The sequence below is a fragment of the Trachemys scripta genome, chromosome 2, assembly GCF_013100865.1.
Source record: "Trachemys scripta elegans isolate TJP31775 chromosome 2, CAS_Tse_1.0, whole genome shotgun sequence".
Taxonomy (NCBI): Eukaryota; Metazoa; Chordata; order Testudines; family Emydidae; genus Trachemys; species Trachemys scripta.
The window spans coordinates 178,512,665-178,528,284 of record NC_048299.1 but is presented as its reverse complement, the minus strand read 5'-3'; the positions used below and the strand labels follow the sequence as shown (position 1 = coordinate 178,528,284).

At 41.6% G+C, this 15,620-nt stretch overlaps 1 long non-coding RNA gene across 3 annotated transcripts in view; it reads right to left on the bottom strand.

Annotated features, from left to right (window-relative positions):
• The window catches only part of LOC117873254, a 322,619-nt gene that overhangs the window by 194,798 nt on the left and 112,201 nt on the right, over positions 1–15,620 (bottom strand). The gene's annotated exons all lie outside the window — the stretch shown is intronic.

The window sequence follows — 15,620 nt, the reverse complement described above, 5'->3', positions numbered from 1 at the left end:
AGTCTGGATCTGTAAAAAGCAACAGAGGATCCTGTGGCACCTTTAAGACTAACAGATGTATTGGAGCATAAGCTTTCGTGGGTGAATGCCCACTTCGTCAGACGCAGGACCCTCTGTTGCACTGTATAGAGTGTTAATGTAGATTCTATAAAATAGCTTCTAAATCAGACTTTTTATGTACAACCACTAACACTTATATGTATATTTGTAGTGCAGCGTGTATATTTAAACATATAATTGTGGACAGCATGGCTGCAAAATCTAAGAGGAAGTTTCCAATTATCCTGCCCTAACTACATTGTTCCTACTGGAAAGATATTGCAATCAGTAGATTAACCATAAATTAAATGTATATATAAAAAAGTATCCTGCATTTTATATCCTAAATTAAAAGAAATGTAATTAGGGCCCTTGAAAATAATTTTGGCTAGTGCTAAGTTTATACCAATAGCTATAGCAGCCATTTATCTCAGGCACTTCCGCCAAATTTGGCTCATCTACTGGTCTGTGTTTTAATCGTGATATATACTTTCATGTTCCAGTTGAAAGTATCCATTATACACTTGAACAATCAATACTCTATGGAGAAGTTTTTAAGGCCAATGTAGTTTCAAATTATTTGGGTGTTACTGGCAAAGTGCCAGAGGCATACAAATTCTTCTGAAGTGTATTATTTTATATATTGTCAATACACACACACACACACACACACACAGCTGACATGGCTGGTACAAGTCCGGTCAGCAGTACAGCGTGGTTAAGGCCTGCCCCGGCTCCTGGAGGCTCCTGGAAGCAGCTGGCAAGTCTCTGCGGCCCCTAGGCATAGGGGCAGTCAGGGAAGCTGCATGCACTGCCCCCGCCCCAAGCGCCGGCTCCACAGCTCTCATTGGCCAGGAACCGTGGACAATGGGAGCTGCAGGGGCAGCGCCTGTGGGCACCCACCATGCAGAACCATCTGGCCGCCCTTGCACCTGGGAGCCGGACAAGCCAGCTGCTTCTGGGAGCCACAGGGAGCCTGCCTTAGGCAGCTCCCGGTTGGCAGTGCAGCAGGGCTGAGGTAAGCCCGCATCCCTCATCCCCTCCCACACCTGAACCCAGGTCACAAACCCCCTCCCACACTATAACTCCCTCCCACAGCCTGCACCCCAGCCCTGAGCCCCCTCCCACACCCCAAACCCCTCATCTGCCCCACGCCAGAGCCCACACCCCTGCCCACACCCCAACCCCCTGCCCCAGCCCTGATTCTGCTCCCGCACTCCAAACCCCTCACTTCCAGCTCAGAGCCCCCTCCCGCACCCTGAACCCCTCATTTCTGGCCTCACCCCGGAGCCCGCACCCCAAGTCAGAGCCTTCACCCTCTCCCACACCCCAACCCTCTGCCCCAGCCCAATTAAAGCGAGTGAGAGTGGGGGAGAGCAAGCAACAGAGGGGGGGGTGGAGGGAGTAGGGCCTTGAACAAGAGGCGGGGCAAGGGTGTTCAGTTTTGTGCAATTATAAAGTTGGCAACCCTGACACATACACATACACACACACACAGTCAGATCTCAATTACAGCACTGCAAATTAGGAGTAACTCTCCTGCTGATTATTAACTTACATTGTCATGATATTCAGGCCACTGTATTATACACATACACCAATACATAATCTTAAGTAAGCATGGCAATAGTGTTAACACCACATTTACTAAATTTTATCCTCATTTTTCCCCTGAGTTAGCTTGGTTGTTTTGTGATTTTTTTTCCATGTGCATGCACACACATGCAAAGTAAACATTTGAAGACTGACAAAGTCCTTATTATAATCAAGCCCAGAGACAACTCACATCAATGGCCCCTAACAATAATGTGCAAAGGCATATCCTCCTAATTTATGAGATGGTTCAGAGAACTGATAAAAAATTATTCCTTGATTTAAGGATTCAGATTAGACTATAAGGTTTGGAAATAATTAGTTCTAGTGCCTGCTTAACTTTCAGTCTACTTGTAAAATTAAATAGTGTTTTTTAAAGTGCAAAAATGTAAACTGCTTTGATCTGGTTCATACAGTGCTTGGTTCAGCTGCTGAGTGGCCTCCAAGAACAGCAGGAAGCAAACTATTTATGGAGCTGGAATTTTAGATAATTGTGTTTGGCGCAATCTCTCTGCAAAACCAATCTTGTTTTCTTATTTGGTTATATACAGGATACCACATGAGAGCACCTTATAAATGTTTCTATCAAATACATACATGCATATGTCTATGGTTAAACTGAAAGATCAGTGTTCAGATTTCCCTTGAATTAAACTAACAATGTCTAGACCAACTGCTTCAGCCAGTCCAATTATAACTCTCCTGTAAAGAAAAAGTGAACAGCTGCAGGGAAAGGAAGGCAATCACAGCTGCCTTAAAACTTATTAAACTAAATTACGCTGGAGAATCTACAGCTGAAAAGGAAATTTTTTCAACAGTAAATTCTCATGTATTGAAAGTTTGAGATATTTTAACAGCAGGCAAATTTATCTAATCCTTTTCTCTTTAATCTTCACCATAATTTTGCATGACTATGGGCCGCAGTTTACATGAGCACTTACTGAGCAGCAAGCTGGCATGTAAATAAATCTACAGCACGCCACACGCTATCTGTCTGTGTGGATCCTGCTGATGTACTCTTAACGTTCCACAGCAAGCTTTGACGTTCAGCTGTTTGAAATCGCAGTACATTGAAGTGCACTAGCGAACTTTTAGTTTGCAGCAACAGGGTCCACGCTGTAGAGTTACACACCAGTTTGCAGTGGAGTAGGTGCTCATGTATGTAGACATGCCATCAGTTGCCAACGTTCAAATCTGTAGTAATTACAATGAAGCTAATAGAGTTGCTTCAAATTCAAATGGGTGTAAAAGGAGAAGAGCTCAGGCCTACAATTTTTACTGACCAGTCCCAGAAAAAGTAAAATAAAAAGGTGAACATAAAAACACCAGGGGGAAAAAAAAGGATAATTATCTTTATACACTTTCTACCTTTATTTACATAGGAACCCTCAGAAGCATTCAAACGAGATTCAAAAGAGACAGGTATACACTGGCTTAGGTTATAATTTCCTCAGAGCAGAGAATATTCTTATGCTCTCTTTTAGATTAGTATAGATCCTGAAGATAAAACAAAAACGTGTGTTTATTCACATTTAGAGTACGTTAGAATTTTGCTCATGAGCTAGATCTACAAAAAAGACAAGTATTTGTTCATATTACTGTTCTTCATTAAAAACCAGCAAGATATTACAACCCCACACACACAAGTGTAACCAGACATACATTAGCAAATAGACTGTACAATTTGAAAAAAAAAAACTACTAGACGTTGTTTCTATGCAACAGAAATCAGTTGCACAAATTTTGTTGGCCCATAGGAAGGATTAGTTATGAATATTTGTCACTTGGATGCAAAAATGTTTGGATCTAGATTCTTTTTTGGACATAAAAGGTGGTGAACCTAAACCCAAGCTTCATTAACAAGGAGCCCTAGACCAGCTGCATGAAGAGACATCTGGCATGCCAGTCCTCTCCCACGGTCCAGGAATTGGGCCTCAAAGCTTGCAAATCCAAATTAGCAATCTTTGGGTCCAGCAAACAAAAGCAGATGGCCCAGCTTGTTTCCATTTCTACCCAGACCATTGGCCCAACCCCATTTACTACAACATCACTAATCTCACCTCGTGGGTGCCAGTGTGTATGTTATTTCCACAAGTACTCCTTTCAGAAAGGTGCAGTGTCAACATCATCAAATCACACCCTACAAGAGATCTCCCTTTCCCTCTTCCTCCTCCCCTTTCCCTCCACCCCCCAGGCATCAGGTATTTTTAATGTATCATGGCGTAGTAAGCATTGGACAAGTGTTCTTTGTATTCAAATCACATTCAGGTTTCTTCAGGATCTAGAAAATCACCTATCTGCTCCTTGTCTTGCCTGGTGAGTGACAGCAACCTTAGAAATGGGAAACACAACAGTATTCTTACTGCAAAAAGTGAAGCCATAAACAACTACAACAAAAGCCTAGATGAAAAAATAGAAATGTCTCAATCTTCAGTCCTGCCAAAAGAACGAACAAATCAGTTCATTACTGAAAGCCTGAGAAATCTGCACTATAATTCTGTGATGCATATTCCTAATTGTATTGTATTCACTGACTGGGACAGGAGGGGGGGGGAGAAAAACACACCTACTGTCAAGGTTCCTTTTTTACCAACTTATCGGTGCATGCCCTTGACCACAGTACAAAAAAGCATTTACCAGCACTCTGCAGGTGAAAGGCTATTCTGCAGTATAAATTGTACATCTTAGAAACAGCATTTTTTTAAGCACTGAAAAGCTATTCAAGAATTCCTGTATCTGTAGGCTAAGTGGTTTGCTTCAGCCCGGGGGCCGACAATGCTGATATTTCAAGAACCCTAATCTCTTAATGATTGGGATCAGAGGAATGGGTATGGCCATGAAAGAGACAGCTTGAAACAGGCCTAATCTCAGGCATATCTGAATTTACAAACAGAGCAGAGTCAGAATTGCCACCAACATTGTTTCAACTGACTGCAATCTGTCTATCCCAGGGTGGTCCATCCAGCAAGATTGAATTCCACATCCTATCCCACACTGAAATTTCTTACTCACGGATACCTTCTCATGACAGAATTATCACATTTGTTCTCTTTGCACTGAATGCAATGGAAATGTGGGACTGCCATTATGCAGAACTACCACTGTGAGGTAAGTAGGCATCCCTTCCATCCAACAATGGCAGTGCAAACCCCCAGAGACAAAACAAACACTCCCACTTGGCTTTGCTTTATCTGGAAAGCAAATATGAGCCTGCCCATGACCATAGATTTTCCTGGTTCTGCCTTGTAACTAGCTCACCTCTGCATTAGATTCCAGTCTATAAAGTACAGACTCTTTCTATTCGTTTTAAAAGACTGGATATTATTTTTCATGGAAAATCCAAATGTTTTCCAATTCAGGTCACTCCCCATATCAGTGAAGCACAACACTAATCAGTACTAGTGCACGCACTGTGGCCTCTGCTTTCCTTATCAGTCCATATCAGGGCAGTCATATGTAACAGTATATTTTTTTTCCTTTTTCGTTTTTGTAATAGTGCCTTGCTGGATCTTCTCAAATAAACTAATCTTCCTCTGCTTCTTCACAGTATGCAGATATTTCTGTTTGCAAAAAAATACATAGTAATTCATAAAAAAATTTGAAATTGTGTCAGCTATAGGGATCTAAACCAGCATAATAATCCTTTAATGTTTAATTTTGGATTGGGGTAGGGAGTCATTCTATAAACCACAAAGATCTGTCAGCAACTGTAACTGAAGTCCAGAAATATCACACCGGCACCTGCAATGCTGGTTTCCCCTGCCTTGATTCCAACAGTAAAGGAAAGGGCCACCCTTACCGGCATAGTAATATAATGCAATAATGCTAACTAATTTCCAAGCCTTTTCAGCAATAATTAGGGTTTGGTAATTGACCCAATTAACATGCCATTTGTGGGTCACCATTTTCTTAGTAATGCTCATCGGTAAGAGGTGACATTTGGGGGGGGGGTTAAAAGCTGATGTGTTTTTGTTGCAGAGAAAATGGGATAACTATGACTATACTTACTTATCTAGAGGGGGGAAAAGGTCACTTGGCTCCATGATGGGTTCACATAATTATCTGGACACACAAAATGCGGCATTCTAATTTTTTCCTGAACAGAACACCAGTGGCTTTCAGTCAGCGATAAGTTTAGTCTGTGGGAGTTTGGTTTTAGATCAGTTTTCTGTTTGGTGTTGCTTTTATTGACAAATATAACAAACAGGTAAGATAGGGGTGATGGACGCAAAAATGGAGAGGAGTTTAAATAGATTTTGTAATGTGTATTTCATGGGTTTAATCTATCTATGCATTTCTAATGCAGTCATCATCACAAAACCTAAAATCCGAGACTTCCAATAATAAAAACAACTAGGAGACGTCTACTAGGATCCGAGTGGAGAAGAGCAATCTCAATTTAAACTTGACCTACAAAGCTAAAGGGTGACTCCAGTTCTGAAATATACCAAGACAGAAAGATCTTTGTTTATTGAATTGTCCTAGCATAAAGGTCCATTCTGAATGGCAGAATACTTGTTCTTATAGTTAAGTTTTGGATAACAAAAAAAGAAAAAAGAGACTCTATACAACTTATGAATGCTGTTTAAGATCATGAACTCTGTATGTATCTTTATCAGACTGCAAACTCCAATTTGAATGTGAGAGCTAGTTGTCTTCTCTGTTGTCTCTTTACCTCCATGTTGGACTGCAATTTCAGGCAGTAGTGATAAAGGGCTGAAAACAATATCATTAAATCAGGACAGTCCTCTTTACAAATACAAAACATCCTATAGAATATGTCAGCTACCGCTTAGGAAAACTGGTTTGTTGGGGGGAGAGGTCGTCTCCCCATGAAGTTACATAGTAGGGGTCTGATCTCTTGAGGTTTAACAGAGAGTCTCCTGGCAAAGGAGATTGGAAGGTTATAAAAAGGGCAAGAGCTACTCCGTTTGGGATCTTCAGCCACTTCTACGAGCTCAAGCAGAGGGTAGATGTGGTAGGAATCTGATGAGGCAGAGGGAATCCTCCACACTTGAACTCCGACTGTCCCCCCAAGGACTACCAAGGGAAGAGAGAGCTAGAGTGAGGGGCACAGCCTTGAGAAGGGAGGTTGTTTTCTACCTCAGCTGCACTCTGTGAGTATCTATTGAGTAAAGAACAACGGTGATTTAGAATCCTGTGCCAAGTCTGCCTGTATTTTACATGCTACACCTATCTCATGCTCTTGAACGATTAACCTGTGGACCCAGAAAACCCACATGGCTGGAGTTCTGGGAGAGGATGTGTTTAAGATATGGGAGAAGTCTGAGGGGCCAGCACTGGTCTCAAGTGCTGTGCAGTTTGACCACATGGTCTCAGCTCTGAGGGAGTGCTGCTGGACAGAGGGTCTGCTCCCTGAGTGTGTGCTGCCATGCCTGGACTCTGTTCAGACCCCAGAGGCTTAAACCACATAGGATCCATTGGTTTGGGGAGTGGCCAAGAGGGATCGCTTGACTAGTTCTGTGACAAGTAATGTAAAAATTGCTACATATAGTAGCAATAATTAGGCATATCTGCAATAATAAAACTACTGTGATTATTTGCTCTGAGTGCCTATTGCTAAGGTATCTTAATAAATGGGAGGTCATTTTACAGCTAACAAAATGACTAGGTTTAAACTTTAATGCTGTTTGAGTGCACAAGTGCATGCATGCACACACGCTCTGAGAGCAAAATTTAGACGATGAGGTGAAGATTTTCAAAAGTCCGGTGGGAGCTGCTGGGAGCTCAGCACTTCTGAAAATCAGGCCACTTAGTTTGGTACCTAAGATGGACTTAGGGGCCTACCTTTGAAAATCTTGACCTACGTTATATTTTAAGAATTGTGCACTCAGATACTGAAAGGCAGAGATATGATTCTCAGTTCAAACACGGACTCTAGTGACACACTAAAAACTCAAGATGGATACTACAAAAAAGGAGAATTTGGCCTCTCCAAAGAGATTCTGCCAACTTTGATTTACACAAAACTACCAATATGTTGATTGTACAGTTGCCAGAAGTCCCTTATTACAAGGGATGTCCTTATTTTTTTTAATCTCTGTACAACAAGATTGGGAGTTGCTTAGTGCTGCAAAAAGCAGGAAGTAATACCCCTGCTGAATGTAGACGAGTACCGCTTATTAATAAAATAAATAAATATCAGGAGGAGGAGTGGGGAGAGGGCACTAAGAAAACAGTCCCTTATTTTTGAAATACAGCACTGGCAACCCTAGCCTTGATTCTCATGTTCTCATAGCATTTACAATAGCAAACATTGCAACAGGAACTAACAAAAGCTGATCTTATTGTGAATCATTTGTATGTATTAGGACAAGCAAGCCCTGGTGTAAGAGTAGAAATAAAAATTAAACCTGTCAAGAGATTAAAAAAATTAATTGTGATTAATTGTCATTTTAATCAGACTATTAAACAGAATACCATTTATTTAAATATTTTGGATGTTTTCTATATTTTCAAATATATTTATTTCAATTACACTACAAAATACACAGTGCTCACTTTATATTATGTTTATAACAAATATTTGCACTGTAAAGATAAACAGAAGAAATAGTATTTTTCAATTTATCTCATAGAAGTACTGTAGTGCAATCTATATCATGAAAGTTGAACTTACAAAAGTAGAATTATTATTTTTACATAACCCCCTTCAGTTGAGTGAGCCTTTGTTTGCAAGGGAGGATGCAGCGGGGGAGGAGAGACTGGTGCAGGGAGGCTGATCTTGCCAGGCCCCTGTTCTCTATGGTGGTGTTTCTCAAACTTTTTGTGCTGGTGATCCCATTCGGACTTAACGATTTGGACCAAAAGTTCTATTTTAATGGTATATTTGTGACTTTTCTGATCCAGAATGGGTTCAGTGACTATATGCCACTAACCTGGATATTTTCATGAGAACTATACCTATTAATGGGGCAGTCAACCTGAAATCTTGACAACTGAAAAAAGTTGAAAGTAATTTCAGGTACTAAACCTGCCCCTGATCACTATTCCTACCCCACCCCACCCATTTTTGTGGATTTACAATCACATTTTCCTATGTTCAAAATGAGTGTCTCTATCCTGATGCTGTGTGAAAAACACACAGAGGACGGGGAAAATGACTAGGGCCCCAGTCCTACAAACGTGAGCATCTTGAACTTTAAACACAACAGCAGTGCTATTAGTTTCTGTAACTTTGTTTTATAGTTTTGGCTTCAATGGGACTAGTCATGTGCTTAAAGTTCAGCACATGTGTAAGTGTTTGTAGGAACAAAGTTTAATTGATTTTACCCACAGAGTGCTATCAAATTCACAGAACAAACAATAGAGAAAAAATTCCTAATCTCTTTCAGTTATAACATCCTAAACATGGGTGGCAGATAGGGTGACCAGATGTCCCGATGTTATAGGGACAGTCCCAATTTTGTGGTCTTTTTCTTATATAGGCTCCTATTACCCCCCACCCCCTGTCCTGATTTTTCACACTTGCTGTCTGGTCACCCTAGTGGCAGGTATCTGAGGCAAGGGTAGGCTTTGCCTTCCCAAACAGCCTAGCGTGGTCCCGCCCATGCTCCGCTCCCAGGCCAGGCCCCCTCCTGTGGTTCTCAGAGCATTCTGCATAGCTGGCCACCCGGCGCTGGGGCCGGGGGCCGCGATGGAGGTGCTCTGGTCTCCTGCGGGAGGGAGGTGCAGAAGGGGGGCAGATGGGGAGGGGCAGGGCTGTGGGCACAAGGGGGAGGGGCCGGGGTCTAGCCTCCAGCAACGGCCGGGTCACCAGCTGCCCACGATCCTAAGTGTTTCTTGTAACAATAGTAGGTAACAAATTTCAGAGAAGTGTGATTTTCAAACCGACTACGTGCCTTTAACAGTGGTGCATTTTTCCTGCTGTTTCAGTTGAGGCGCATTAGACATGCATGGATAAATTTGCCAGGTGAAGTGGTTTAGATGGCAAGTCCCCCCTCCTCCCCTCCACGTCCAAACCTGGGGGGGGGGGGGAAATCACATGCCACCATTTTGTGTATTAAGCACTGGTAGTGTGAGGTCTTCTGGGCGAGACACGAAATGAAGGACCTTCCCCTAGAATGGGTTCCTGAAGCTCAAGGCTCTTTGTGACTACTTAACAATGCAGCCAGCCCTTCCACATCACCTATCATCTGAGGTCGGGCTGCAAGAGTCTTTGTACCATAATTAATCCCCAGGAAACTCTACACAAGATAGATAATGAAATACCTTCAACTGGGACAAGCAGCAATTTATAATACAGGCTTTCAGGCCAGAAAGATCCCTTTCGTTAGGTACTTCGGTATAAGATGCAAACTGAAGAATTTCAGGAACCAACTGCTGCAGGGTTCAACACATTCACCTGTCTGTGCTTCAGACAATAACCTGCCAAAGCAGACAGAAGACTACTTGGACTATCTAGAAGACATATAACTCAGAGCCACCTTCAGCACTGCCAAAAACAATTCTTCTGACTAAACTGATTGAGCCAGTAGCAGTGATTCAGCATTAAAGAAAATAGGCCTTCCCAAGGGCCATTTTTTTGGGAAAGAAAATCTGCAACAGTTCACAAGTGAATTTAATTTGCCATACTATATTTTAACAGTCATCTCTTCAGACAATTAAAATATTGTATTGCAAATTAAAATTGCTTATGCCTTGTTGCAAGTCTTATTACTACAAATGTGGTCCCCAGGAAGCACTATTAACTTTAATGGCAATTCTCCGTTCCTGGCACATGATGAGTCATCCTCAAAGTAATTCAAAGGTCATCTCATTGAAGGTGGAAAGAGAAAAGAGGATCAAACAAATAATGACAGGGTATGACAAAGATGTGCAAGAAGGAGATACACAAGGAGAATGCAAAAATAAGGCTAAAGGGAAATTAAAAATAAAGAATGCTGTGCCATTTGCTTAGAGGCAAGTATTCTGCACTGATATACAGGCCCGGGTTCAATTCTCAGCCTCTGTTTCATTCTCCCATGCTCTCGGGGGTTGGAGTGCTGTTGACACAATGCTCTCAGGCCCTGGAGGAAGGGGCAGTACTTCAAATTGATCAAAAGAAGGATTATGGCAGGTTCTAAAGGAAATTCCTTCAATCCTCCTCAAGCTGGAAGGATGGGACTTTACAATGGAATTGGGGGAAATCATTTAAAACATTTTAGGAAAAACAATCAGCTCTGTTAGTAGATCTTATTTCTTGCCTTTGGGCTCTGCTGTGCTGTGGGCTTCAGGTAAAAATGTCTGCACTCTGTTTACATTACATATTATACCAGTGGAGATGCTCCAATACAGAATTTCTGTAAGTTCAAATTTTGCTATGGTAGAAGCAGCCAATGAAAAATGGATCCCTAATGGCCCTGCCTCACTCACTGCACACCATTCTATACATGTACTGAATGATTCGTGGATCATGGAAAAATAGTAGTATGTGATAGGATAAATGCACTGTATCATAATACATATGAACAGGGGGCCAGAGTTAAGGTTGAGATTTATTAAAACAATAGCACTAGAATGTTCTGTCCCAATTTTTCATTAAGACACCAAAGGACACTTCTGCCAAATTTCACCTTTATTCCCTCAGCCAATATAGCACCTGGGTGGTTCAAATGTCAGAAGATTTTTACAAAAACAAATAATAATTAGAGAAGTATATTCCCCCTCTTCTCTTAGTAAAAAAATATAATAAAATAAAATAAAGCCTAAACCCTATTCACTCAATACTTTCCAAAAAAATCACTTTCAGCAGAGGCCAGGCCTGGAAAACTTAAATGATAAAAGTTTCAAAAAGTTAACAAGCAAATGAAAAAAAATTAAAATGCAAACACTTAAGAAACCTTAACTATAGCTATTGTTACATATTCTAGCTATAATTTAGTTTACCTCAACATAATTCAAAATCCATCATCACATGAAACATGAATAGTAAAATAAGATCACTTTTTACTTGCAGGAGTAGAAAGCAAAAGCAGGAGCCACACCTGGTGTAAAAAGGAGCTACATTGATTGGCACAGGCTTAAGCTCTGGACTGAGAAAAGAGATGTGGATAGGCAGTTGAGGTACATACAGAGAAAGAAAATGGTGGCTCCATTTCTCTGAACTCTCAGCCCTCAGACAGGACCCCTAGCCAGATCCACATGATACCTGCCCCCTTCATTAAAAAAAATCCTTGTGTGTTGCCCAGCTGCCAATGAATAACAACTGTTTGCTCTAACGCTATGGGAGATTACCGGGCACCTACTGAAGGATCATACTGAGGAAGAAGGGGATCTTTATATGAGCTGCAGTTGAGGCATCTGGGCCAGTTCTTCTATACTCTGATCTTGTTCATCTTTCCCTAGAACAGATATCTTATTATAAACAGCTTCAGCATACACTATAGACAAGTATTTTACTGTGCTGCTCTGTTAGCTTCAGAAGAGTATGGTCTCTATAGAAAGGCATCATGTAACTGTTAGGGATCTACTAGAATTTTATTTTTCCTTAGCAGCCCTCTATTAAAGATCTGAGAGGCTTCTGTTAAAGTCCTACCTGAAAACCAGTTTCCAAAGTGAATTTAGCCACTTGAATCCACTAGTAAGTATTTGCAAAGGACAGAAGCTCCCAAACATACATTTCTAACTCAAAGTTCCTGATCTACACCAAGCTTTAGCCCACCAGCGTCTTCTCCATTTAGCTCCTTCACACACTTTTATTACATTGTGAGCATTTCAGTCAGAAACTAGGGTCATAAACTTCTCCACTGGAAAGCATTTATAGCTATTTGGACTGAATTATTCTGTTCAAGAGGTTATAATAATAAAGGAAGCTTACAAGCGTACTTCTTCCAAATCCTAGTATGTCACTGCCAGTTTGGAAAATAGGCTCATTATTTATCTTTGTTTGGCTCCTCTAGATTCTCAAATTTCTTGCTTTGAAGCTATACTGGACAAACAAAAAACTTAATGTTACCTCACATTAGCATCGGGAAGAATATAAAAAATGTTACTTCTCATTTATTCCAACTTCAGATTCACAGTTGAATATAAATATTGTCAGAGTTTCAAACTGTATTAAAATGTTAAAATCCTGCCAAAGTTTACAGCCTAGTTATATCCTGCCACAGAAAATTTGTTCTGTTTTTCAATTTTATGAAGTGTCTGGCAAGAAACAACCCAGCTCCTTACATTCATATACATACATACATGATTACTCTTATTTCACTGTAGCCTAATCAAACTGGCCAACTCACTTTCTCTACTCCCAAACATGTGCATCATCGGGGGTGTGCACAAGGGGGAGCAAGCAGGGGCACGGGCCCAATCCCCCCCCAATCATCGACAGGGGCACAAAACTCCTCTGGCCACAGTGGGAGCTGACAGTTCCTCCAGCCCCAGAGCTGCAGAGGGGAGAACGAGTTCCTCGGGCCCTGGGGTCATGGCGGGGGCACAGAATATGCCCCTCCAAAAGTAGTGAAATTTTAATTCATGTGCATGCCCCTGCACAACATATACCACCTCTCCATCATCCATTCCTGCACAGCAGAATGTAACAGCAGAACTTTTCCTCCTCCTCTAGTGACTGACTCACTCAAAAAAAAAAAAAAAAAAACCACACAAACAAACCACACATGCACAGTCCTAGTAGGGTCAAGGACTTTTTATTGAGGCTTTTCACCCTCTTGCACTCACTAAAGTTCTAGTCCCATCCCCTCATTCTAGTGCAGACATATTTTAATAGCAATGTCCTCGTTTCCAAAGAAACAGCTTGTCCCCTCTGCCTTCTACCTAGCCTCAGCACATTTAAAGGAGCAAGTGACCCAAACCTTCTCTAATTGAGAGTCCTGCAATGTACTATGAGCTCCCATATGAGCCATCAGAACAGTCAATAAACTTCAAATCATTTTTTCAAAGAGGAAGGACTTACGTGAATGTCACATCCCACTCTCAACCCACCTATGATGACTCACTTCACCAGCTTAACCTAGAGAAGGCCCAGAGCTTTGAAGAGCTGAATAAGAATAAGAACTGCCTTAAAGTTTTCTGTTCAGTGTGTAGGCAGGGACAACGGCAAACAAGGATAGATGTGCTCAAAATGAAATGCTACACAGCATCTCTTCACTGGGGATGAGCTCTTCCCCCTTCGGACTAGGAGTCTGTCAGCCAGGGAAGAATTTTAAAAGAGCTGCATTGCAGCCCAATAGTATCATGTTCTCTCTGAATGAGCTCCAGAAAGGAGCTGTGTTAAACAGAACAGGAAGGGCCATGCAGCCCCAAACTATCCCTGTATATGGGAAAAAAAATAAGAAAGGGATAATCAGGAGAAGATTAGACTGGCTCATCCTCTCTGCTGAATTCTAGCAGTCTGTGAGTCAAGGAAGCCATGACCCCCACTTCACTTCTAGAAAGTTTTGTTTATTTTAAACCTGTCTGGTAGGCCAAGCCCAATGCCTGTCCAACACCCTACTCTTGTCTGAGCTGGAAGTAATTCCGGCAGGCTGTGAGACTGCTGGGAGTTATGAAGTGCGGGAGCAAGGAAACTCATTCGTATGAATGCTTAGTCTCCTTGCCCTAGGGTAACTCTACAACTCCCTGCTACCACAGAGCTGGGTTTTAAAACATTTGTTTTGGAATATGAGTGACAAGTTATTCTTTCTGCTGAGTAGGTTGGCCTTCTAAAGTGCCAGCTTCTGTGGCCTTCTGGGGTTTGTGCTGGATCATGCTCCTAAACAATGAGACCCAACAGGCAGTGCATGTTTTGGCAATTATATCCTTGAGAGGTATTTATAGCCACAAGGCCAAAAGCTGAGTTACTTAAACCACCCAAGCAGCACCAAAAATCACATTGCAGTTCCAGGTCTCGAGTTTCTCATGGCTAATCTGAAATATAGTTCAGCAATAAATAGGAGGGAAATTGTCTCCTTTATACATTGAATAGGCACTATTGCACAGGTATTGCACAACCAATCGCAAAGCTCCATTTGCGTCCAGCATTCTAGACAAACATGTATTACTGATAATCTTATGATTTAACAACATAAGAGCATTTGTGCATGTGACAGAATTGGGGTTTAAATAAATTTATTCATGCAGAGAGGCTAATTTATGCCTCTTTCTTCCATACAAAATATAGGGCTTTCACCACTGCCTTCTATCTTTGGCAGTCTTTTGCTGCAGTCTTGGCTTCTTCCCATGTCAATTTGATAGCTTTCAGTTCTGCTTCTGCTGTGTATTTCCAAGTTGTCCTTGGTCTATCCTGTCACCTCTTGGTCTTGGGATTCCAGTCCAATGTGTGTCTTGTTAGGTTGTTTGGTTATTTCTTCCATGTGCGTCCTACACACCCACTTTTTCCCATAATTTCCTGTCCTATCAGTTTGTTTCATCCTCCTCCAGAGCAATTCATTTAAGATTTTTTTCTGGCTATCTAATGTTCAGAATTTGTCTAAGGCATTTGTTTATAAAACCTTGAACTTTAGATAGTATGGTCTTGATAAATCTCCAAATTCAGCACCATATAGTAAGACAGATTTTACAATGGTGCTAAATATTCAAAGTTCAGTTTGGAAGGCCAGGTTTCTGCTTCTCCAGTTCAGCTTTAGGGTTTCAAAGGCATATCTGCCTTTTGCTATTCTGCACAAAGAAACATCACGGATATGTAGGAATGCTCTTAAGCAAAGCTTTTATAGAAATAAATGTCTTTAAAATAATAAGTTTCTTGTATGTGAACATTAGTCACACTTAAGAGATCTTAGATGACAGCAAATTGTTCAGAACCTTCAGAAATCCACACATGGCAACAGTGTAATACCTTCTAGAGACCCAAACCATAAAGTTTCTTACTGAGGTGATAGGATTGTGGGTCCAGAGAGGCAGGGCCGGCTCCAGCTTTTTAGCCGCCCCAAGCGGCGAAGCGGGGGCAGCGAGAGGGGGAGATAAAGCCCATCGGCGGCAGCTCAATCGTGCCGCTTCTTTCTTCTGCGGCAATTCAGCGGTGGGTCCTTCGC